Source organism: Phodopus roborovskii, unplaced genomic scaffold (genome assembly GCF_943737965.1).
Source record: "Phodopus roborovskii unplaced genomic scaffold, PHOROB, whole genome shotgun sequence".
Lineage (NCBI taxonomy): Eukaryota > Metazoa > Chordata > Mammalia > Rodentia > Cricetidae > Phodopus > Phodopus roborovskii.
Genome location: NW_026126967.1, coordinates 15824 through 39601, shown reverse-complemented (window position 1 = coordinate 39601; position 23778 = coordinate 15824). Strand labels below are relative to the sequence as shown.

The window sequence follows — 23778 nt, the reverse complement described above, 5'->3', positions numbered from 1 at the left end:
TTACCCCTGCGAGCACCAGACATACATTTGGCATACACATACACATGCAAGCAAAATACTCATATGTGTCAAATAAAATAAAAACATCTAAAAATTTAAGACACAAATAGCCAGCAAATATATGAACAAAAAGTCAGCATCATTAATCTTCAAGGGAATACAAATAAAAACCACAATTAGATATTATTGCAAAGGGATCTTAACAGCCATGTGTCAAGGATATAGCAGCACTCTCATGTTTACTGTGATATTCCTTTAAAAAAACTCTAGGATATAAAACCATCCATGGAAGAGTGAACATATACAAATCACGTGGTATGTATCCACAAAGGAATAATACTTAGCCATAAAAAGAATGAAATCTTGTCAAGTGTAAAGGTAGAGACAAGTGAAGGCATCATGGTAAATAAAACAAATCATAGACAAATAATGCATTTTTGCACTCATTTGTAGAAAGTGATAAATGAACCTCCAAGAAGATGGAAAGGCAGCGAGTGAAGACAGAGGTTAGACAAGAGTCACAAAAACACAGGAATTAGAAGCAGAAATCGCTGCTTCTGTGCCCAGAAGTGTAGGTAACTCTAATCTACAAGAATCCATGATACACAAAAATAACTAGAAGAGTAATATATATATATATATATAATCCATGTATGAGGAGAAGGAAATGCTAGGGGCATTGGTCTAGCGGCTATATATGTCATACTTGTATCAAATCATCAGGCCCTTCATAGGCATGCATGGATATTATGTTAATAAATAAAATTTAAAAACAATGTATCATGGGCACAAAACTGTAAGGGATTTTGTCTACAATGAGTAGGGAAAACTTTCTATTAATTTCAGGGACATTTAATTGTGTGTCCTTAAAATAATTTTGCTTGTCCTGTATAAAAATCTACATTTTATATAACAAAAAGTTTTATAGTGTTAATTTGAGAATTGGAAATATTGGTGTTTGAGTGCTGGATAGTTTTATGTCAACTTGGATGTAGGGAACCTCAGCTGAGAAATGCTTCCATAAGATCTGTCTGTAAAGCATTTTTTTAAATAATGATTGCTGGGAGAGTACACTGTCCGTTGTGTTGTTGGTGGTGCTGGGCTCTATTAATAAAACAGGTTGAGCAAACTGTAAGCAGCACCCATCCAAGGTCTCTGCATCAGCTCCTGCCTGCAGCTTTCTACCTTGTTCGAATTTCTGTCCCTACTTCCTACAATGATGAACAGCAATGTGAGAGTGCAGCCAAATAAACCCTCTCCTCCTCTAAGTAACCCTAAGTAAGACAGTGTGTTACCTTGTCCTTTGCCTTTCTCAAGTTTTGGAAATTTCAAAAAGACACAGGGAAATGAAAAGAATTCCTAGTAGCAGCTGGGAGAGAGCAGGAGTCCAGTCTCTCATCACTGTTGCAGGGGACCATGTCTCTCTCCACAAGTCTTCATGGACCGTGTGGAGAGAGGCAGTGCCCACCCTTTCCAGGCCTCTTACAGTGTTCAGCTCTGACTCCAAGCTGCAGTTTCTAATGTGTGGGAACACTTTACTATACTTGCTTGGGTAGGTGGATGCCAGGTAGTCCTTCACCTCCTCCAGGTTGCTGGCTGTCAGAAAGCCATCTTCTAGCTCAAAAGAATTTGTCAGCAGCAGAATCACCCTGCAGAGCAGACTATCATCTTAACATATACCACTAAAAAGCCATTGGCTCTAAAACCTGGGAGGAAGGTGGGTAGCCTCTTCCCTCCTGCCCAGTGCAGAAGAGATGAGAACAGAAACTACCTCCCAACAGGCTACTTCACATCTGGATAAGTGGCCTCCAGTGAGATTGGGTAGGATGTTGGAAGCATTCAATACTTCATAGCCAGATTCGTACCCTTTGGTGGTGACAACACAAGAATGTGGCTAATGCCATTGACCAACCGCTTAGAAATAAGTTTAGAATCACTTAAACATATTTACTTATTTTCAGGCAGGGCCTTACTATGCAACCTCGGCTGTCTTGGAATTTGTTGTGTAGACCAGGCTAGTCTCAAACTTAAGAGATTCATTTGACTCTGCCTCCATATTGGTGAGATTAAAGGCATGCACCACTACATTTGGCCTAGAATTATTAAGCTTAATTTTATATCACAGTACGAATTAAATGATTTGCATGTATACTGATTTCCATTAATTTAAGTCCTAGTTTAGAGATGGCTACTCATGTAAGTGACCTCCCTACTGGACATATTAGCATTTGTTTTGAGGGAAGCCAAAGACAGTAGACTCGGCTAGAGAGGCCTTGCTTACAAATGAGATGAAGACACTGGTGTGTTTGTTGTTGTTGTTGTTTGGTTTTGGTTTTGTTTTTTCCTGAACGCCCCTTTCTGCTAAGTGCAATGCCTACCTTAAATGTCCCATTCCCTGCAAGGCGGCCTTTGCTTTCTGGACCCTCAGTTTCTAGTGCTGGTAGAAGGCAGCAATTAGCACGTCGAGGAAACAGAACTGACCCTCACATTGCAGACCTCAATACTGGTGTCTTTAGTCTACTCCTTGACTTCTGGGAACCCAGTCCTTCCCAGTCTCCCTTTCAGCTCAGGGCTTTGGAGCCTTGCCTTCCCACTTGGGGTCCACGGTTCTGAGGGACAGCTTAGACTCACTTGTTTAAGCAGTTTTCATAGTTGAAGGTGGCCTTGAAGCCGTAGATGGAGAAGGACACGATGCTGGCATATCTGGAGGTGGGAGCTGTTGATGATGGACACAATGATGGCATGCTTCTGGCAGTTGTTGGAGGGGTCATTGTAGCTGGCAAAGGCAATCAGGCTGCCAAACCCCAAGCCCAGTGAGGAGAAGATCTGCATGGCTGCATTGATCCAGGCCTTGGGGTTGGCTAGCTGTTTCATCTAGAAGGCCAGTAGGGATAGGGCTGAGGAATCCTGAGCTCTAATCCCAAACTCTTCCCTCCCAGGAGATGAAAGCTCAGAGATGGGGAAGAAATTACTTCCAACTCACAGGTAGTCAGAATGACTTGGGGCTGAATTCTAGGTCCATGTCTCAGAATGTCTCCAGTGTATTTCCTGGCAGGTAAACTACTCAGCAATCTTCCTCTCATACCCTCTATGGCACCCTACCCATGGAGAGTGCAATTGAGTATTGCCTGGTCTAATAGTCTAAAACACATAAAACATCTAAATCACCAGCCTACCACAACAACAGTCTTACCACACAGGAAATTTAGGTGGATGTGGAGTCAAGTTCGAGATTACTCCAGTACTGACACTTAAGGCCTATGCAATAAGAGTGTCCATTTTGAAAGGATACAGTCATATGATTCCAGCCATTTGTCCAGCAAAGAATGTGCCCTACTCTAAATTCAATAACATCTACACTGAAGAACAATGGCTAGGGTGACTGGAAAAAAAAAACGTTAAGGACGGGACCATAGCATTCCCTAGAGGGAAAAGGTCTAAGAAAATATGGGATCAGATAAGGGAGATGACTGGAGAGATGTCCATGGTCCCTAGCTTAGTGGGGAGTCTGGACTGGGCTTTAGGTGAGAACTGGAGCAGGAAGACCTGAAGGAAGGCACAGGCACTAGTCACTAGTTGTAGTGAGGGATGCAGGACAGGCTACAGAGAACATAACTTCCAGGATATCTATAGTCTTTGGCCCAGTCATGGGCTCACACCAGCTCTGATGATTACAGATCTTACCCTCTTTCCCCTTCCTCCCAGGTATCCCAGAAAGTGACAGTCCCCTTCCCTTGCAAACCATACCTTGGGTGTGAACATGTACCTCAGGCCATTGGTAGCTCCGTGGATTGTGAGGCCACGGACCAAGTAGATATCAGCACACAGTAGGGCATCAACGCGATGAAGTAGACCACCTGTAGGCATCCAGGAACAGAATAAGACTGCTGGAGAGATGGGGACAGCCACTCCCACAAAAACCTTAATTCTTTGGCATTTAGGCTGCATCCACAGCTGCTAAGAGCTGTGGGTAGCACTGGTCCTGAGTAGGACACAGGTTCTGAGTATGGTCTTGAGAAAGAAAGTGTGGGACATGGCTGCTCATGTCTGTTGCCCCCATGAAATTTCTTCTCCAGTGCATGAGAGGCAACACTCCCCGAGCCCCTGTTTCTCTAAGAAAGGCTGAAAGGCTGGAGGAGCCCACACAACACGTTTTTTGTTTTTTTGTTTTGTTTTGTTTTGTTTTGTTTTTGTTTTTTTTTTTGTTTGTTTGTTTGTTCTGTTTTGTTTTTTCAGCCAGATTTGACTCAGCTTTCTGAGGTCCCAAGAAAATCAGAAAGACTAATCACTTACAGGATCTATGTTATCTCCAAAGTGAAATTAGTGTCTTAAGGGGCAGAACTGGGTTTTCTGGATGGGATCCGAGGGGAGCCTGGTTAGGCATGTCCATATGTAGAAAACAGTGCACAGGGCAAAGTCCCCACAACAAATGCAACAAATGTACTGATTTTGTGCATTCTTCATAAAAAGAAAAGTCTATTTGGTTAAGCCAATCTTCTTTCCCTGTTGACATGCATCACAATTTAAGGATGTGTTCTTAGTCTCTTTGGCAGGGGAATCTCAGACTCAGGGTCACCCTGACTTCTAAAAGCCTGAAAGTAAGGGCTTTCAGATAAACATCTGCCTACCCTGGGTGGGAAATTTTGGGTAATTCACTTTCTATGTATGCCTAGATTCATAGACAAAAACAAAACAAAACAAAACTTTTCACAAGGTTGGTTTTGTTTTATCAATCTTCTTTTAGGTTGGATCCACCTCTGAGAAACCCAGCTAGTGACCATGTCTTGATATGCTTCAATTAATCTCAGTCTTCCATTTCTTCCTTGGCATGGCACCATACTTCATGTACTTCTAAGACTGTCAGAAGGACACTGAGAATGTGGGATATATGTTTACCATGGCTTCTTACACATTTAGGGGGTTAGTGAATTTACCCAAATATCTAATATGTCAAACCAGGTGAGATGCAAATGGATAAGAGTCCTTTTGCCAGTGATGTCAAAGAAATTCAGGGGCATGGGGGAGGGCTGAACCGGGTCCATAACACTGGGCACTAAGAAGACATTCGGGGAAAGCTCTGGACTTCTACCCCACCCCCGCCAGTGGGCTGTGTTTCTTCTGGGCTTTCTAGAGTCCTCACAAAGTGGCTTCCTTCTTTTTCTTGTGGGAAGGATGGCTGGACATGTGATCTAGCTTTAGCTTAACCTATCAGGAGAAATAACTCTGACCAATAAGTAAAACTTCAGAGGAGAATAAAAGAGATTTCAAACAAAAAGGAAAAGGCAGCATCTTTCCCCATACATGGAACCCTGGGGCATTTCAGTCAGGGTGGGGGGTCATAGTATAAGGAGAGAAAATAGATGGTTAGGATTAATATGGCATCATGTCCAGACTCTACTTATTTTCACAACTATAAGAGGCCTGGAGAGGAAAGGACTGCTTTAATATTCAAGGGTACAGACATCACCATTAGATCTTTTGGATCATGCTTGGTCTAGGTTGGGACAGAGCAGATGCTGCAAGGTCTGATCTCAGCTGAGAAAGAACACCCTGATTCTTCTGCTCAGCTGTGAGGCAAAGTGCTTTGGGGCTAAGATGCTGGCCACTATGGGGACTTAGAAAATAATGTGATATGTCATACCAGAAACAACATTGGGGTTGTCATGCAATATCTCAATGACATAGGTTGTTCTAAGCTTGATGCCTCATGAAAGAACAAAACCGAACAAACATGTCAGTGCTGGAGAAGGCAGGCAGGTGATCAGGAGAGTGAGATCTAGGGGTCTCATGGGATTGTCAGAAGAAGAAAAATTGTAAATGACTAAGTCACAAAGGATGTGAAGAGAATATTCATGCTGCATGTCACCAATAGGATGGGAAGAGCTTGGAGTAAATATGGGCTATGTCCTCAGTCTGCTGTCCCTGGCTGTGATTTTGCGAATAATACTTTGCTTATCTAATCCTTTTGGGAGTGACCTCATGTATCTACTCTGAGGGGCTGTTAGAAGAATAAGACACCGTGATCCACTATGGATTTGCTTTGCCTAATAGCTGAATATGGAGCATTCACCCCAGTTTGAAACAGGTACGGGTGAAGGAAATACAGCAGATACTCCAGCCCTAGGATGAATGGAAACCTGGGCATTTCAACAGAAAGAACGAGCTTAGGCAAATAAAAGGCCTTTGCTGGGTATTTTGGCATATCTGTGGCCTAAAATCCCAACACTCAGAAGGCTGAGTCAGGAGGATCACTGAGTTTGAGGCCAACTTGGGCCGTTCAGCCAGTTTCATGCCAGCCTGAAGTACATAAGGAGACACTTTAAAAATAAAAGCCAAAACAAGAACTAAAACCCCATACCACACAACAGAACAAAACAAAACAAAACAAAACAAAACAAAACAAAAAAACAAGGGAGAACCCAACAGTTCTGGGTTGTATTGATTTCCTGAAAGCACTTTGAAATGGGACCCCAAATCCAACTACACAATAAAGTCCCCAGAGGCTGGCTAGTCTGATGTTGAGGTTCCCTCCACAGAATAATAGCTCTGGCATTTGAGGTGGAAGGACTGAATAGCAGGGTGTTTGAATATCTCCATGAAATGACCTGGTACAGGTGAGTGTGAGAACTGGCTGGGGCCTGTCATTTCAGATTCAGTGCTACAACTTTAATCACTTCTGACACCCTCCACTGTCAGCTAGTACAGGGACATGCCAATAACACCATCCATGCCTTCTGACCCACTGAGCCTCTACTCTGGACAGCAAGAGACAGCTCCTAGCATGGACCAGATTCAGTCCCATCACACTCCCTAGCACAACTTGCTGGTTGACTCAGTGCCCCTCAGGATGCACAGATACACCATCAGCCAGGCCAGGATGAGGCACAGTGCTGGCTCCCACTGCAGTCCTCCATTCTCCTGGATGGATGGTGAGATGTTGAGTGTTTTCCTGCACCAGAAGTACTGCATTGACGAAGCCTTTTCATACTCCTCGTCGTAGCCTGTGCCCTTACCATTAAGTGGGCAGACAGACCATGGCAGGGGATCCTTTTCAATGAAGTGAGAATCAACAGACAGTCAAGGGAATGGTCAAGGGCTTGGTGGGATGATAGGAAGCGTCTTTGACAGGAGGCTTCACACCTTATCCTGTAAATATGGGCTAGCCTGGCTTGCGTGAAACAACAGAGTACAGTGGATCAGAGGCTTCCTGGCCTAGTCTTTCCAGATCCTTGTAGCTACCCTGTTCAAAACCAGTTGTAGGGCTGGAGAGATGGCTCACTAGTTAAGGGTACTGGCTGTTTTTCCCCAGGTTAGATTCCCAGTAACCATAGGATGGCTCCCCTTCTGTAACTCTAGTCCCAGGGAATTTGACACGCTCTCCTGGCCTCTGCAGGCACCAGGCATGCATGTTGTACATAGACATTCAGGTGAAACACCCATATACATAAAATAAATAAGATAAACTTTAAAAATAATTTAAAAACAAAGCTGTGAAGGTACTTGAGTTAGAATCTTGAGCAGTGAGCCCATTTGTATGTACAGGCCACAGGAGGGAGACACTGTGGTGTCTGATGGAACCAGCAGCAGGTCCCAGCTAAGAAACAGAAGCCCTCTAAGCTCAGTTGCCTAGCCGATATTCTCTGGGCCCTCTGCTGAGGCCACTCTAATTCACACTGTTTCACATATTTGGCTGCAAATCTGAGGATACCTCTGGGGTCCTTTGCTTGAGATGAGCTCGACGTCAGTTTTTTTTTGTTTGTTTGTTTGTTTGTTTGTTTTTGTTTTTTTTTTTTTTAATATTCCTGCCAATGAACATGCTACATGAAGAAGCTCTAGGGCATGGAACAACTGAGAGATTTTCAGTGTTCTTCTCCCTTCATCTGCATCAGAAGGTAAAGATAGGGTCCTTATATTTGCTTTGCTAAATGTACCCACTAAGAAGGACCCACACCTTCCCATAAAGTAGAGTCCTATAGAGTCACTTGTAGCTCCTGGGATTGAACAAAAGCTCTCATGTCGTGTATATGGCCATGCCAGTGTAGATTTATATGTTCCGGGGACCTGCATGGCCCATAGAAGTGCAAGTGAAGGTCTGCTGTGTCATTATCCTGTAACCTTGGAAGAGGATTTACTGCAGGGGTAAGGGGGGGGGGGAAGTTCTGTGAAGTATGGAATGCATGGATATTAGAGTGGTAATTCCTGGGTCCTTCTCTTCTTTTTCCATCTGGAAAGAGGCTGATATGGGGGCAGTGGGATTAGAGTCTCTGAGAGTGAAAAGGATGAAGATGGGGGTGGGGTGGGATAGAATGTGACTGGTGGAGAGGAACATTCCAGCGCTTAGTGTGGAATTGTGGCTCATATTTATTTTCCACAAAGCCTAGACCCTTCCAGAATATCAGTAACAAGAATTTAGATAATGCACTGTTTAAAATGCTTGTCATTGAAAATATTCCTGTAGATATTCCAATGAGTGCTGTGGACCTGCTCCTCAGAAATGATTGTGCACATGTGTACACACATGCAAACGCACATGCATGCACACGTGCGCACACACAGTGCATAGTTTGGCTTACATTGTGATAAGTAGTGGATCCAGATTCTGTCATCCCTGCTTGGCTTGTGGCTCCCATCACGCTCCCCCCTCACTGAGAGGGTTCCCACAGGCTGGCGTTCTCATCCTCTACCAGCTCCCCACTTGGTGAGTGGACCTGCATCTTCTACCCTTTTTGCTTTTGCTCTGACCAGAGGTTGGCTTACCTGGAAGGAGTAGAAGAGATACCAGAAGTCCCAGGCATTGATGACGTTGTAGTACATTGAGAGGAAGAAGGAGACCACCACAATAGCAACACCTGTGAGCAAAGCAGAGGGCCATGCTGAAGATCAGATATGTGTCATTTAACCAGTGGGACTTGAATGACACAACTATGGTGAGATCCCCAAACAAGAACACTCTTCCTTTAGGTTTTCATTAGACCTGATACCACACCTATGACATCATCTTGGGAATTACTACCCCTCAACTCTGATCATCTGAGATGGTAGATCAGTAACGGATTTTTGACATCTAAGTGTCAGGTCCTGGGCTCAGTATTTTGTTTATGCAGTTAGTTCACACAAAAGCATTGTCCTCCTTCCAAAGAGCAAACTAAAGCTCAGAGCTTTCCCAAAACCACCCAGCAGAACTATGGAGAAGGGCCAACTACATGCCTGATGTGAACTTGCTCCTTTTGGAGGTCAAGTTCCTGGAGCCAGCCCCATCCATGTGGCAGGAGTGTGACAGACAGACAACACTTACCCCCAGCCAGGTCTGATCTATGAGGTCCCACAGTGTGTATCACTGTGAGAAGTGAGAATTTGCCATTAGGTTGCTCTAAAGTGTGTTCGCTTGGGAGTATTGTCAACCTTTGTCATCCCAAACATAACCAGAGAGCTGTAAGTTGTTGACTTTGCATGTGGCAGACTATACAGGTATCAATAGCATTACAGAGCAACTCCTCCCACTCCACTGAGAACTCAGGCCAGTAAGTGCATGTCAGTGCCCAAGGGGCCAGGCAGCCTCCCCTGTTTTCCAATATACAGCATACATTGCTGCCTCAGCACACTCTGATGGCCTTCATAGCTCTTCATCATGAGGAGGCAGTTTGAAGATGAGTTCTAATGCCCCGGACATATTTCTTCCAAAGATGGAGGAGGTCACATCAGGTGGACCCTTCCTCATTCCTTAAACAATGGCTCAGGCTTCCTGTCTGCTTCCCTTTCTTGGGCATGAAAGGTATACAGAACATGTATGAACACTGATGGCTCTAGATCCTTTGCTTTTACAAACTAGGAGAATCACATCCTGGAGGTGCCAGGGGACAGTGACTGAAGGTCACTCTGGAAGGGTGCAGTAGGCCACACCTGGTATGTTCGCATAGATGCTTGGCTTCTGCATCCAGGTATCATTACGATGGCCCAACACCCCTAAGTGGTGTGGTGATGATGAAATGACCTCACACTCGTGCATGCCATGTTCAGCACCAGACACACATTAAGCAGGGGGTGGCATTTGTGTACATCCCCAGAGGGTAGGTAGCTGGGACCAAATGAGACATCAGAGGGGAAGGGCCAGCAAGGAGCATACTTGGTGAATTAAATATGGTCACTATTCTTCATTGATCCTTGCACCAAAAGGAGAGTTCTCTCCCCTACCCTATGGGTCTGGGCTGGCCTCTTTGTCCATCAAAATATTGAAAAGAAAAATAAAGAAAGAAAGAACAGAAAAAGAAATGGCATGTGTATTCCAGAGGCTTGCAGCTTTTCATCCTCATGGAATATGGCCAGGGAACATCATGATTGGGGTCCTCCAGGGTCCCCAGGGGGAGGAGCTACATGCTGGAGAATTGTGAGCCACTAGCTTAAGTACTGGGTGTGTAGGACCTATAGCCACATGAATGGGGCCAGATGAAGCGGTCAAGCATGTTAGGTACCCCACAAAGCTGTATGAGGTGATTATTGTTGCTGTAAGTCACTACTTTCCCCTCATTTCAGTATCTCCACTTGGGTTGCATAAAATCAAGATTGTATGAAAGAAACAAAAGCAAAAGACAAAGCAACACAAACAAACAAAAAACCCAAAACCCACAAAGAAACAAAACCCAGGACATTTGCTATACAGAGCTATTGAAATTTTACTAGTTTCTCAGGATAGGTTCCAGAACATAGTCATATCTTCAGATCTGGTCTTAATGTTTCCTCAAGGGTTTTATCTTCCCCTCCACCCCCACCCACTTTATAAGTTTACCAGCAATTTATTTTGTGGAATGTCCCTCACTTGCGGTTCTGGCAGAAACAATAAAGTGACCTGATGTCCTCCTCCAGAGGTACAAGATGTCCATTTGCCCCTTCTTGGCAATTCAGACTTTGCTCATGTGGCTTACTTAGGTGGCGTCTGCTAGATTTCTCTGCTAAATCTTAACTTTTTCCTTTGAAGCAGTAAAGTAATTTGGAGGGGATACTCTTTGTTTGGTTTTGGTTTTGTTTTAAAACACTGCCTCATTGTATGGCAAAAGCTGGCAATCTTCATGCCTCAACCTCCGAAAAGCTTTGTTACAGGCTTCCTTGGCCACTGCATTAGACTTGGAGAATTTGATTCCCATTTTACTGTGCGGACGTTTTACATGAATCAATAATTCTTATCATTAGTTGTGTTTTCTCATCCCTCTGCCTGTAACCGGCATTGTCACCTTCAATGTTGGCATTTTCAATCTCTTGTCATGCACAACAGATAACTACAGCACAAATGAGCATGTTGTTGTTGTTGTTGTTGTTGTTGTTGTTGTTGTTGTTAGCACACCTGCTGCCTGTGTTTCTGTGCTAGTTCAGGTGGGTGAACACTGAGTTGAAAGATGGCTGGGAGGAAGTGACTGGCTTTTATTCCTTAGACCCCTGAAACCTGCCAATGTATCTCTACCTGCATTGTACCAAGCACCATTATATCTCCACACTGGTCTTCTGGCTCTCAGTTTATAAGTGTTTCCAAGGCTGTGTCAGAGACTGTGGCATTCTGCTTATTTTAGCCCTCAGTCTCTTACCTGGTCAAATCCTCTTTCCTTGCTCCTTACACTTGAGATAAAATTTACACACACCCCTTGATCTCCAAGGACTTCTTTCCCTCTACGACCATTGTTCCCTGGTTCAGAGGTCTTAACACCTTCATTTCTGTCTCCCCCTGTCCATTTTCTGCACACATTTGGCTTCTCCAGAGGCTTCCTTCTCTGCCCTCTAATCTGTATGACTTACTTTTTGAGTAATAAGTTACTGCCATTTTCTCTTGGTATCTGTCTCCTTACCATTGAGGGAGCTTTTACCCATTAGTTCCTCATGACACCGGGCAAAGCTGGAGTCCAGGGTGACTACAGATTAATATCTTTTAGGTATTACGGAACGTTTTACACATCCCCCCATACTTCAAATACAGAGGTGGGGTCTTCTTCATCTTTGGTCTGATAGTTCCTCCTCTCAAGGCAATTGTCCCTATACTATTTATAGCTATGCTACCCCCAGACTTCTAAGCCACTGAGGACAGAGGAAGACTTTATCTGGCTCATCACTGCCTTTAGTTCTGGCAAGGAGTAGGCCCTCCATAGACTGCTGGTGATAATGGTTCTATAGTAACGGTTCTATTTAAGAGGGTAGGTAACAAAGATATTACTGGAGGATGATGACGGAGATGTCTTGAAAGTCACTCATGTTGCTAAGAACAGTGCATCTAAAAATTCAAACCAGGCCCAGTAAGATGGTTTAGCAGCTGAAGGAAGGTGCTCTCCACCAAGCCTGATGATCTGAGTTTGATTCCTGTGACACACATGGTAGAAGGGGAGAATGAACTCTCAAAAGTTGTCCTCTGCCTGCTACGCAAACAAAATAAATAGGTTTTTAAAAAGCACAAATAATTATTTTAACTTCCTCTAACTTTACTTGCGTGTGCAATAGATAAGACAGGGGAAAGTCTATCCATAAAGATGGGCAATGATAAGTATTCTTTGAACTTATGATAAGACACTGTAGATCAACACACGTACAATAAAACTTCAGTGTTAGAACAAATGCCTTCCTGTAGAATAGACTTGCTGTGAGAAAGAGAAGAAGCAGAAAGGAATTGTGTTTATCAGATATCATCAAGCAATGATGATCAACAGTGCAAATGAAAACATGCTTCTTAAAGATGAAAAAATATGATTGTTGGATGTAAAGCCCAGTGGAGCAAGAAGTACAGCACAGTCATAATGATAAATTAAGCTCATAGAAAAAAGGATCAAGGGGTGGACATCATAAGAACAGAGAGAAGGCATGGCCAGCGAGCATAAGCCTTTATTCTATCTAGAACTGAGGGGCATAGAACACCACAGACACAACAGTTGACGTGTGTGCAATAAAGAAATTTGTAAGACAATTTCTGATAGTGTGGTTGAGATTACTGAACATCACATATATTTCTGCAATACTTGAAGAGCCCAGGGTACCTAAGAATTAATAATAAAATCAGTCAAAAACATTCTCCATCAAAGAATTAAATATCTGAAAACAATAGAAAAAAATCTACAGATTCTGAGCAAAGGAAATGACTGCCCATTGAGAGGAAAGACAGTCTCGACATCGAGTCTTTTATTTTCTGTTCTTGAACTACTTGTTGATGAGCTGCAGCATGGGATCAGAAGAAAGAACACAAGTATGAAATTGTGTTATAAAATAAGTATCAATAGTAAATCAATAAGCAAAACAATGAAGGATAAAAATAATGCTGTTGTTTTCTCTGGACAAATAATGTAAAAGAGAAAAGGAACTCATGACTAGGGAAACATGATACCAATGGTAAAATAATCACATATGGAATCCCAGATTATATCTTAAAGATGTGCTACGTAGAATAGGGTAAGGAAAGGAGCAAGAAGGAAAAGCATGCTGTGATTTGTAGGTATTCCTCAAGTTTCATGTGTTGGAATATGAATTAAGGTGGGACCTGTGAAAGATTATGGGGTTATGATGGCTCTGGATCAATGAATTCATGGGACATATAGATGGAGTGGCTTTGGATTAAAATGTTTTCTAGGCAGAGCTCCTATGTTTCCATTGTTGTGTTACAACACGGATAAAGCAGAGCAGATACTGGGACTCTGATGAGCAATCTTCATTGTTAAGGTGACAAGATTCAGAATCACCATAGGGACATACCTCTGGATCTGTCAGTGACGATGTTTCCAGGAATATTTAAATGAAAAGGGAGGACTTACCTTAAATATAGTAACATTCAAAGGACTAGGGTTCTGGACTGAACTAACAGAGCAATGAAGGGTAGGGAGACTTTCAGTTTGTAAAAGGCTTGCCCTATACATGTAAAGACCTGATTTTTGATTCCCAACACCCACAGAAAAAAACTGATTATGCCTTCCATCCCAGCACTGAGGAGTCAGAGACAGTAAGTCCTTGGGGCTTGCTGGCCAGTCAGTCTGGCAGAATTGGTGAGTTCAGTCTCAAAAGGGCTAGAGATATGACTCAGTGGTTAAAGAGTACTTGCAGCTCTTGCAAACAATATGGGTTCAATTCCCAGCACCTAAATGACAGCTAACAACTATCAGTAACTCCTGATCCAGGAGATCCAACACCCTCTCTGGCCTTCATGGGCACCAGGCTTATACATACAGATATACATGTAGACAAAACTCTCCTTGACATAAAATAAAAATAAATGTTTTTTTTAATTTTTTATAATAAGCTAGAGAGCAATCGAGTAAGACACAATGTTGACTTCTTGGCCTCTACATACATGTGTATAAATAAATTGTGAATATGCAACTGTGTGTATGTGTGTGTGTGTGTGTGCACGCAAACAGATATGGGAGAGTGTTGGTGGTAGGGTGGTAGTAGGGAAAACAGCTGCATTGTGCCATTACTTTTTTGCCAGGAAGCATTGTACCCTAAAGCTGTGAGCCAAAATCTTCTTTCCTTAAGTTGCCCTTGTCAAGCATTAGTCGTAGCAATGGGAAAAGTAGCCTATACAGGCATCATACTCTCAGAATGTTCAGCCTTCAGATTGATGAGCTGAACACATGCCTGTGCTTTATATATTACTCACTGGGTGCTATTCAGTTATAACAATATAAAATGGAATGCTAATGTGTTAAAAGTTTGAACTACAAAGGGTGATATCAAAGATAACATTTCATTCATGATGCTGATGAAGGAAATGAACAATTTTTCAAAAATTTAATTATTAGAAGAGTAAAATGGGAACTTAAAACCTGTAATCATTTGAGAGAGAAGCAATTATATTTTGTATTATAAGAGATCAGAATGCAACAATCAAACAGCAAGAACATGAAATAACCAATAGTCAATAGGTGGTGGTACCCACCTTTACTACCAGCACTCAGGAGGCAGAGGCAGGCAGATCTAAGTTTGAGGCCAGTCTGGTCTATAGAGTGAGTTTCAGGAAAGCCAAGGCTACACAGAGAAACCCTGCCTCAATAATAATAATAATAATAATAATAATAATAATAATAAATCAGCAAATATAGTGTGATAATGATTATAAATGGATCCAACTCTTCCACTAGAAGTTTTTAATTATTTAATAATAAAGTGTCAAATTTTAAAGAAATTAGCTTCCACAACTGGAAAATGCTTAAATGTGTTGTTACCTCTATAAATGGAATGCTATTGAGCCATTAAGTTTATATTTTTAAATAATAGGATATGACTTTGAAAATTATTACAAAAGTTTTCCCCCACTCTATTGTCTCTTCCTTTCTTTCCTCCTTCATTTCTTTTATCTCTCTCTCTCTCTCTCTCTCTCATTTTATCTTATTTTTTTGAGACAGGATCTCAGTCTGTACCATAGACTGGTCTTGAAATTAAAATCTCTTTGCCTCAGCTAAGTGATTGCTATTACTCATCATGCCTGACCAGGTGTTTTCTCACGTATGCCAAGTCATATGTACAGAGTCAAATATCAGAGGACAGTGTTCAGGAGTTGGTTCTCTCTTTCTATCATATGATTCTGGGAATTGAACTCGTTATTAGGTTTGGCAGCAAGAGCCTTTACTCACTGAGCCATTTTGCTGGCCAAACTAGGCTAGGTTAATTTTAAGAGCAAAGCATCAAATGAAATGTAAAATGTAGCTCTCATTTTTAAAATAAAAAAATAGGAGCTATTATTATCACTGGGTAGCAGAATTTCAGGGTTTTTTGTTGTTGATTGTGTGTGTGTGTGTGTGTGTGTGTGTGTGCAGGATTCAACCTAGGGCCTCATTCATGCTAAGTCATTGTCTTACTACTAAACCTCACCATTAGACCCTGAGTTTGAATTTTATTCTTCATGAATTTCTCTATTTTCCAGAATTCCTACTCATACAATAGCTTATTTGGAGTGTGCAATGACTTATCTTTATAACCGCCACAGCAGTACCCTGTTTGCATAACCCAAGGGTCTCACTGGAAGATAGACTCATTTCTGTGTGACATTTATCACTATGGCCAAGGCCTTGCACTGAGTTCTATCCCTTTGGGAATCTAGAGAGAGAGAGAGAGAGAGACAAAGACAGAGAGACATAGAGAGAGAGAGAGAGAGAGAACCCAAATTTAGTGGCTTACATGAAGTCGACTCATGTTTTCTGAATATTGGTCTCCCCTCCACTTACATACCTTAGTTGTCTACAAAACCCACAGCAGGTGTCCATTAGCCTGATTTCCTTCTTGAGGCCTACACTTTCTTGATTTAAGACACACACCCTGGGTTACCCTGGAGCTTGCTTTGATGGGGGAACACTTGAAGAGCTACTTGCAAGTAAACGCTGGATGCAGGGCTCCATCCATACTACTCCTTAGTTCTATTTACTTACCTCCTCCCACTTCAGTTTACTCTCCAGGTTCCCTTTGGGTTTGGCTCAGATTCATGCTTTAGCAACAAACAGCAAAAGCACAGGCGAGGAAAATTGAAGCCTTTCTTACTGTCCCTGGTCACCTGGATCTAAAGCTTCAAGCTTTCTCTTCTAGCCCTTTCTCTATCCCCGCCATCACCCACTATCCCCTTACTCTCTGGCCACCATCCTCCTGTGTGCCTCAGTGATGACAATACCACTCTCCTGCTTAACCCTGGCCTTGCCCTCAAGAGTAAAAAGCAAAGCACTTCTTCTCCTCCTCCTTTTCTTTTTCTCCTATTCTCCTCCTCCTCTTCCTCCTCTTCTTCTTCGTCTGCCTGTGAATAAGGAACCCTTAAGGACCTACTTCTCTCACCACTCCTACCACTACCTTGGTCTCTGCTTCATGTATGCATGCTCTCTATGCTTTTTCCACAGTTCCCTCTGCTTGGAGTATTCTGCCCTTAGTTCTATCTGATATGCTCATTTAAATAATGCCATTGACACAGGCTTTCTGGGCTCCTTCATACACAAGTCCTTCTTCAATCATTTCAGTAAACAGCCTTCTGTGAAAGCTCCACCTGCTCTGTGCATAGGATGTTTATACATTTGCTCCTTCTTGCCCCAATATAGTCTCCATCTCTGCTAGCTCACCCATAATATAAGTCTTGCCTTGTGACTGATTTTTGTTTTATTCCCCTTCTTCTAAGAACAAAATTTAAGACAGTGATTACTGACTGTGAACAATCCTATGGGGAAGTTTTTAAACTCCGTAGGTTTAGGACTTCTGGGGGTGGAACATGGGGAATGCTCACACACCCACACCCACACAAACCCCACACACACTTACAGCTACTAGTAATTCTATCATGTATGAGAATGGAGGCTTCGCTATCAACCCATGGATACTGAGACTTGTCACTTATCCTTTCTACCACACCCATTACCACACCCATCACCACAGAGGAGAGATGGCTTAGCCTAGGTACCTAGAAAGGCTGCATGTGATACTTCTGATTTGGGGAGAATGAGGTTTCCAGGAGATGTGAGGGGACCAAGTCCGTAGATAGAGGGAGGACATCAGATATTCCTATGTTCACTCAGAGAAGGGCAGAACTAGAGAAGAGGTTGGAACAAAAGGTACATGGGACCTTTAAAAGAGAGCACAGAGGACACATAAGCTCTTGGCCAGGCCCCTTCCAATATTCACCCAAAGCCCTGACTGAGAGAGCCTCAAGAGGAGCTCTAGCATTTATCATGTTAAATATAGAAGCAGAGTTTCACAGAGTCCCAATTTGGAGACAGGGATGGTTTAAATCTCCTTACTCCTCCTGAAGTCACCTTTGGTTCCTGGGCATGTTTTTCCTCTGTAACAGACAAGGTCAATCCTGGGAGTGCTTAAAGACTGCCTTGAACATCTGTAGAAAATGTTCTACAGCATGAAGCCCAGTGGAGTAGATTGTTACCAGGACTGATGCTGAAAATGCCAGGGAAGAGCAGCAGAGGGGACTTCTATGGCCTAGACCACAACTTTATGGCCTCGTACCTGGAATCTCAATTTGGGAATTGTACATACTAGGTAGAGGCTTAATGCCTGCTCGCTGATGCTTGGGTTCTGTTCTACCCAGAACTGCAGAAACAGAACAAGACACAGCCTGAATGTGTGTGCATACACTCTTAAGTAAACACTGTAGGGTGAGTCCCCATCCATTCCTGGACATTTTGGTGTGTGCCACGCCCAGGCTGAATGTTCATTTGAGCCATGGTCACCATAGAGCTTCACTCCAGTGGTGTATACAAGCCTTTCTGGTGCAGCTCACACACCTAGCCATCCTCACCTCTTTCTAGGCTTTCACCCTGCAATTATGTGGCATTCTGGAGCCAGCCACAGTGGGACTGTTTATACTAGGATGGAAAGCTAATGCTATGATTTAGGACCCAGGGTGGCAGGCTAAACCCCCAGAATCTGACAGAATGGGGACATTTGAATAACCCTGAATCTTCTTCCAAGGTATGGTCTGTGAACTGGAAGTATCAGTCTTAACAGGCCCCGTTTAAAAAGTCAGATCCTGGTTGGGTGGTGGTAGCACATGCCTTTACTCCCAGCCCTTGCTGAATTTGAGGCCAGCCTGATCTACAGAGTCAGTTCCAGGACAGCCAGAACTATTACACAGAGAAACCCTGTCTCAAAAAAAATTAACATTTTGAGAATTGGCAGAATTAAAGGGACTAAAAGCACAGGAAAGAAAAGGGAATGAAATGAAAGGGAAGGAATGGCAAAGGAAGGAAAAGAAAGGAAATGAAGGAAAGGGGAGGGGAAGAGAGGGAAGGGGAAGGAAGGGAAGCATTAAAGAGGAATGGAACATTAACTCTGAGAATGATGACACTCTATGGAGTCAAATGCCCTCTAATTTTCCCCTTGTTCAAATATCATCTAGAGAATAATTAAGAGGGGGGATGCATAATCTATAATCTTTCTTCAGTAACATGACTGCTGCCTTTCTCCCACACATTTTACATGCATTCAAGCACACTGTTCATGCATGTGCATGTATGTTTTCACACATTGGTTGGAATTCAGCACATTTGAAGCTGGAAGTACTTAATACCTTGGTCTTTGGTCTGCTGACTTTTTTGAAAGTGTGATTTGGTAAAATTCCTTCAGCCTCCTTGTTGGTTTTCTTTTTCTTCTTTGTTGTAGGGGTTGAAGCAACAGAGTCATGCAGAGAGTAGGGACACCTGGAACATAACCCTTAGAATTAACATTGTGTGTTCAGGACTGGCTGAAGGAAGCAGTTACAGTCTACTGGATTCCAGGTTTTTGGCGGTTTATAAACAAACTCCTTGTTAACTGGCATGATTGCATCTGTGTCCGGAGACATCTTACATCCTTCCTTTATACTCAAGAACATTGGTTCTCAAACTTCTTACAATGCTATAGTAACCCCCAACCATAAAATTATTTTCATTGCTACCTAACTGTAATTTTGATATTGGAGACAGAAGTTTGCCAAAGGGGTTGTGACCTAGAGGCTGAGAAACAGTGCTCTAGCATCGACAGTTTTGCTTTTGTAGCTGGTCCATCCTTACCATGGGTTTGGGTGATACTAATAACTTGCTGGAAGTTGACTACTATGGATCCAGAGTGGTGTGGGAGTGCCTTCAGCATCTCCCATTATTGACTTTATGTGTGTGTGTGTGTGTGTGTGTGTGTGTGTGTGTGTGTGTGTATGCACGTGCACACGTTTACTAAGTCTGAAGTTGATGGTGGGTGTCTTCCTTCATCAGTCTCCACTTTGTTTACTGAGCTAAGGTCTCTTATTTGAGCTCAGAGTTCTCTGATGGGCTGGTGAAGCCACACAGCTTGCTGTAAGGATCTTCTCTGCTTCCTGAGTGCAGACTCTTACAACTGCCAGATGTTTGCCTGTGTTCTGGGTATCCAAACTGACCCTCACCATTGCACTGCAAGTGCTTTAATCCACTGATCTACCTTCTTAGTCCGAATGTATGGCTTTCATTGCAGCTCTGGCTGCATTCATTTAGTAAGTTTTTAATGGGATTCTTCCTCTGGCTTCCCTGCACTGGAGGACTGGATGATCAGAGTGAGAGAGAAAGTCTAAAGCTCCCAGTGTCCATGACCAAGTGCTCATCTGATTTTACAGGTAAGGAGAGTCAGAAAGACAAACACAATATGGTAACAAGAAAGTTCTCCAACTAAACTGAAAGACAAAAAAAGTAAAGTTAAAGAAACCCCTCACTTGAAATGAAGGACTAACCTGTAAACCAACATCTGTTCCTTGGAATTTGCTAACTTCCCCTCACAAGGGAGATAACAAGATACCAAGAATTCACACTGCCCCTCCTTTCTTGTGAGTTAGCAGGTGGTGAATAGGGTCCTTAGGAAACAAAGAGATAGCTGCAACTCCAGTTTGCCCAGACAAAATTAATTAGCACACTCTGAGGCCCTAATGTCTGTTGACCCTAATAGCGAGACCATCTGGCCTGAAAGAGTCACATACTCAATAGACAGAAGGCCCCACCCCCATCCTAAGCTTGTGGGTTTGCCTATAAAAAACACCTGTGGGGGGGAGAGGGAGGGGGGGAGGCGGCTTATCTCTAGCTTGCCTGCTGGAGGAGCCCATTTGCTCAAATGTTTCCTGTTCATTAAATCCTGTTGCGTGTTGCAGCAGCTGTACTACACATTGAGTTCTTGGGGGTACCGACTGAAATTATGAGACTACTCATTCTGAGGGTCTTACAAACAAAACAAAACAAAACAAAACACAGCCAAGGTAGGGAGAAGAAGGTACCTAATAGGAAGTTGGATTCCTAACTCGCTGGCAGTTGGAGAAGGGAGGAGCTTAGTGACTGGATTGAACATGAATTGCATAGGATAGTGAAAGACCCCCACTATGCTGATTGCTTGTTTAAATTACTCTTACTAATTTGCCAATGTCAAGTTATGTGAAAAGTACAGGAGGGAACCAGGTGCTGTTCTATTCCAGCACCAACCAGATATCTGTGGTCTGCAGCTTGGACCAAAGCAAGGTCAGCAGGACGGTATCCTGGATGCTGAGATAGTCATAACTGAATTCTTTGTATCCTTTGTGCCCAACCTCATATAACCATCTGTCCTTGATTAACTACAACTGCTACAATTAGATGAAACAATGAAATCCCTGTAACCATGCTTCTGCTTCTGTAAGCCTGCTTCTTGCCACCCCAACCCTATATAAACTGCCTGAGTTTTAACCTCAGCATTTTCAGTCCCAGAAAGACTGAAGCATCCACAGGTACCTGTGTAAACAATAAATAACCTCTTGCACTTGCATCCAGTGGTCTGGTCTTGTCTCTTGGGGGCAAGGGACTTTCACCCTGATAAGCTCCAAACTCTTGGGGTCTCATGGGGGCCTTTCAAAATTATAATAAAGGAGACAGATAATTAAGAATGACCTTTTAAAAATCTATAGCTTAACCCTTTGTTGACTTGATTTTGGTCTGGATAGAGTAACAGGATGAGGGAGGGTTGGAATTTTCTTGAACAGGTTGAAATTTGTCATATACCAGTTTAGCATCTTTCAAAGTTGTGAGGGTGAGAAGAAAGGGCTGATTAATTCCCCCAGGTGCACACACACATGCTATTAGGTAAACAAGAGCCACCCAGGGAACTACTGTAAACACTTTAGAATACTTTTTTAGTTATCCATTCCATGCATGATTTTAAGCACAACTGCTTTAAAATGTTACCAGTTTTGAATCTGACTTCCTCTCCTTCCACTTAATATATGATAAAATCTTATTAAAACTTTACCTCCAAGGCTGTCAAGGGCACCCTTAGGTGAATGTTCCACAATTTATTGAACCAACCCCCCTTTTCTGAAGGGCTTAGAATGTTGTTAACATTGTGATCTTATTAAAAGGCAGTGATCACGTTATTTTCTGCCTCAGAATGCTGACTTGTACTTTAGACGAGGCTTTAGAGAAATGGAGTTGGAGAGGAATTTTGTTTTAAATACATGCTGAGACTTCATGCCATACAGGCTTCAGAAAGGTACTTGACCTTAGGAAGGTCCGGGTCTGAGTCCCAGGAGTTCCCTGCTTGTTGTTCCACTAACAGGAATGCATGGTGAGTTTGCAGCTGTCTGTTGTACCCCTTCAACTCCCTGTCAGAGAAAACATTGTAAAAACAAAACAACAGCAGGACCAAGAAACAAAGTATCTGTGTGTGGGATTATTTGTTTTTTCCCTGCCTTCTATAATTTCAAACCCAAAATAAGTCCCCACATCCACAAACCAATCTTTTTCTTTATTAATAAAAAGTAAAGAAGCAACTCACAACCCTTTTGATTTGTGTTTCAACTTGTGGTTGGGGACTTAAATTTTCAATCTGCAGGTTGCTCACTTTTCCACCTCAGTAGAGGGTGAGGCGCCTGTCCTGCCACAAGGGGACAGCAGGTTCCCTGACACTGCCAGGTACCTGCTGGTGCTGCAGCTCAGGCTCCAGACAGCCTGTGCAAGCTACAGAGTCTCATTCCCTAGGCTAGGCCCTAGGCTAGGCGGAAACCTAAGATTTTCATGCTATTGCTGAGTGACTTTGGGTCCATGTCTCCACTCCACCACTGGTTAAGCTCTCTGACTTGGGGCAAGTCATTTAACACCTCTGACAGTTTCATCTGCAATAGAAAACAAAAACAAATCCCTACTACTCCACCCCCACCCCAACAAGCTTAAACTACCTATCCCAGAACTATTCACCTTCAAACAGTAAAGAAAGCAGGCACAATACAGCAGAAGGCACTCAGGCTACTTAAGCTTCAGATTATATGTTTCCCCACCCCCAACCCTGTCTGCTTCCCCCCATGCCTAGTTCCAGTCTATCACTGATGGATATTTGTGTTGTTCCAGTTTGCAGTTACTATGAACAGAACTAGTGTGTACATTCTAGCATGTTCCTCTCTCTCTCTCTCTCTCTCTCTCTCTCTCTCCCCCCCTCTCTCTCTTTGTGTGTGTGTGTGTGTGTGTGTGTGTGTGTGTGTTTGTGTGTGTGTTTTAAAGAAGCATTTATTGGGAGCAGGTGCCATAGCATGAGTTGAAGTTAGAGACAATTTGTGGGAGCCAGGCAAGTGACCTTACCATTTCACTGGCCCTGCCGTTCCAGTTTTAAATTTTTGTGTAGACTTATGACTGTGCAGTGATGTTTCCATTTGCCTGTTGATTTCCCTGACAACTGACAAGTCTGCAACCTTTCCACTTGCTCACTGGGCCATCAAAAGAGCCCGGGGTTTCTGAAATGTCTGCCTGAGACCTTGATCGGTTTTTACTGGGCTGTCTTTTTCTACTGATTTGCATTTGTTTCCCTACTTTGGCTACGGGCCCTATGTCTGCTATATATACCAACAGTTTCATTTCTTACTGTGTTGCCTTTCTGGCCCATTTTAAGTGTATTCTATTGGAGAGAATTCATAACTTCAAGAAAGGTCAATTTGTGCTGGAGATGTATGTAGCTCCGTGTTCAGAGTGCTTTCCTAACATGCATGAGACCCTGGGCTCTATTCCTAGCTCTCCATAAACTGGGTATGTATGGTGGTGTATAGTTATAATCCCAGAACTTGGGAGGTAGAAGCAAGAAGATTAGTGGTTCAAGGTCATCCTCAGATACACAGCTACATAGCAGGTTCAAGGATAGCCTGTTATTGGAGACCCTATCTCAAAAATTAAACAAGTAAGCAGAAACAATAGAGTTTAGTTTCCAGCATCCATATGGCAAGCTCACTACCAACTATAACTCCAGGTGTAGTAGGGGATCTAATGGATTTTTTTTTTTTTTGACAGCACCTATATGCATGTGCTTGTATATACAAACAGACATATACAAAAAATA

The 23778-nt window shown here is 42.9% G+C and overlaps 1 pseudogene; it reads right to left on the bottom strand.

Moving 5' to 3' along the window:
• The window catches only part of LOC127214739 (sodium- and chloride-dependent transporter XTRP3-like), a 104158-nt pseudogene extending 95309 nt beyond the window's left edge, over positions 1 to 8849 (bottom strand).
• Positions 8850 to 23778: the final 14929 nt, after the last annotated feature.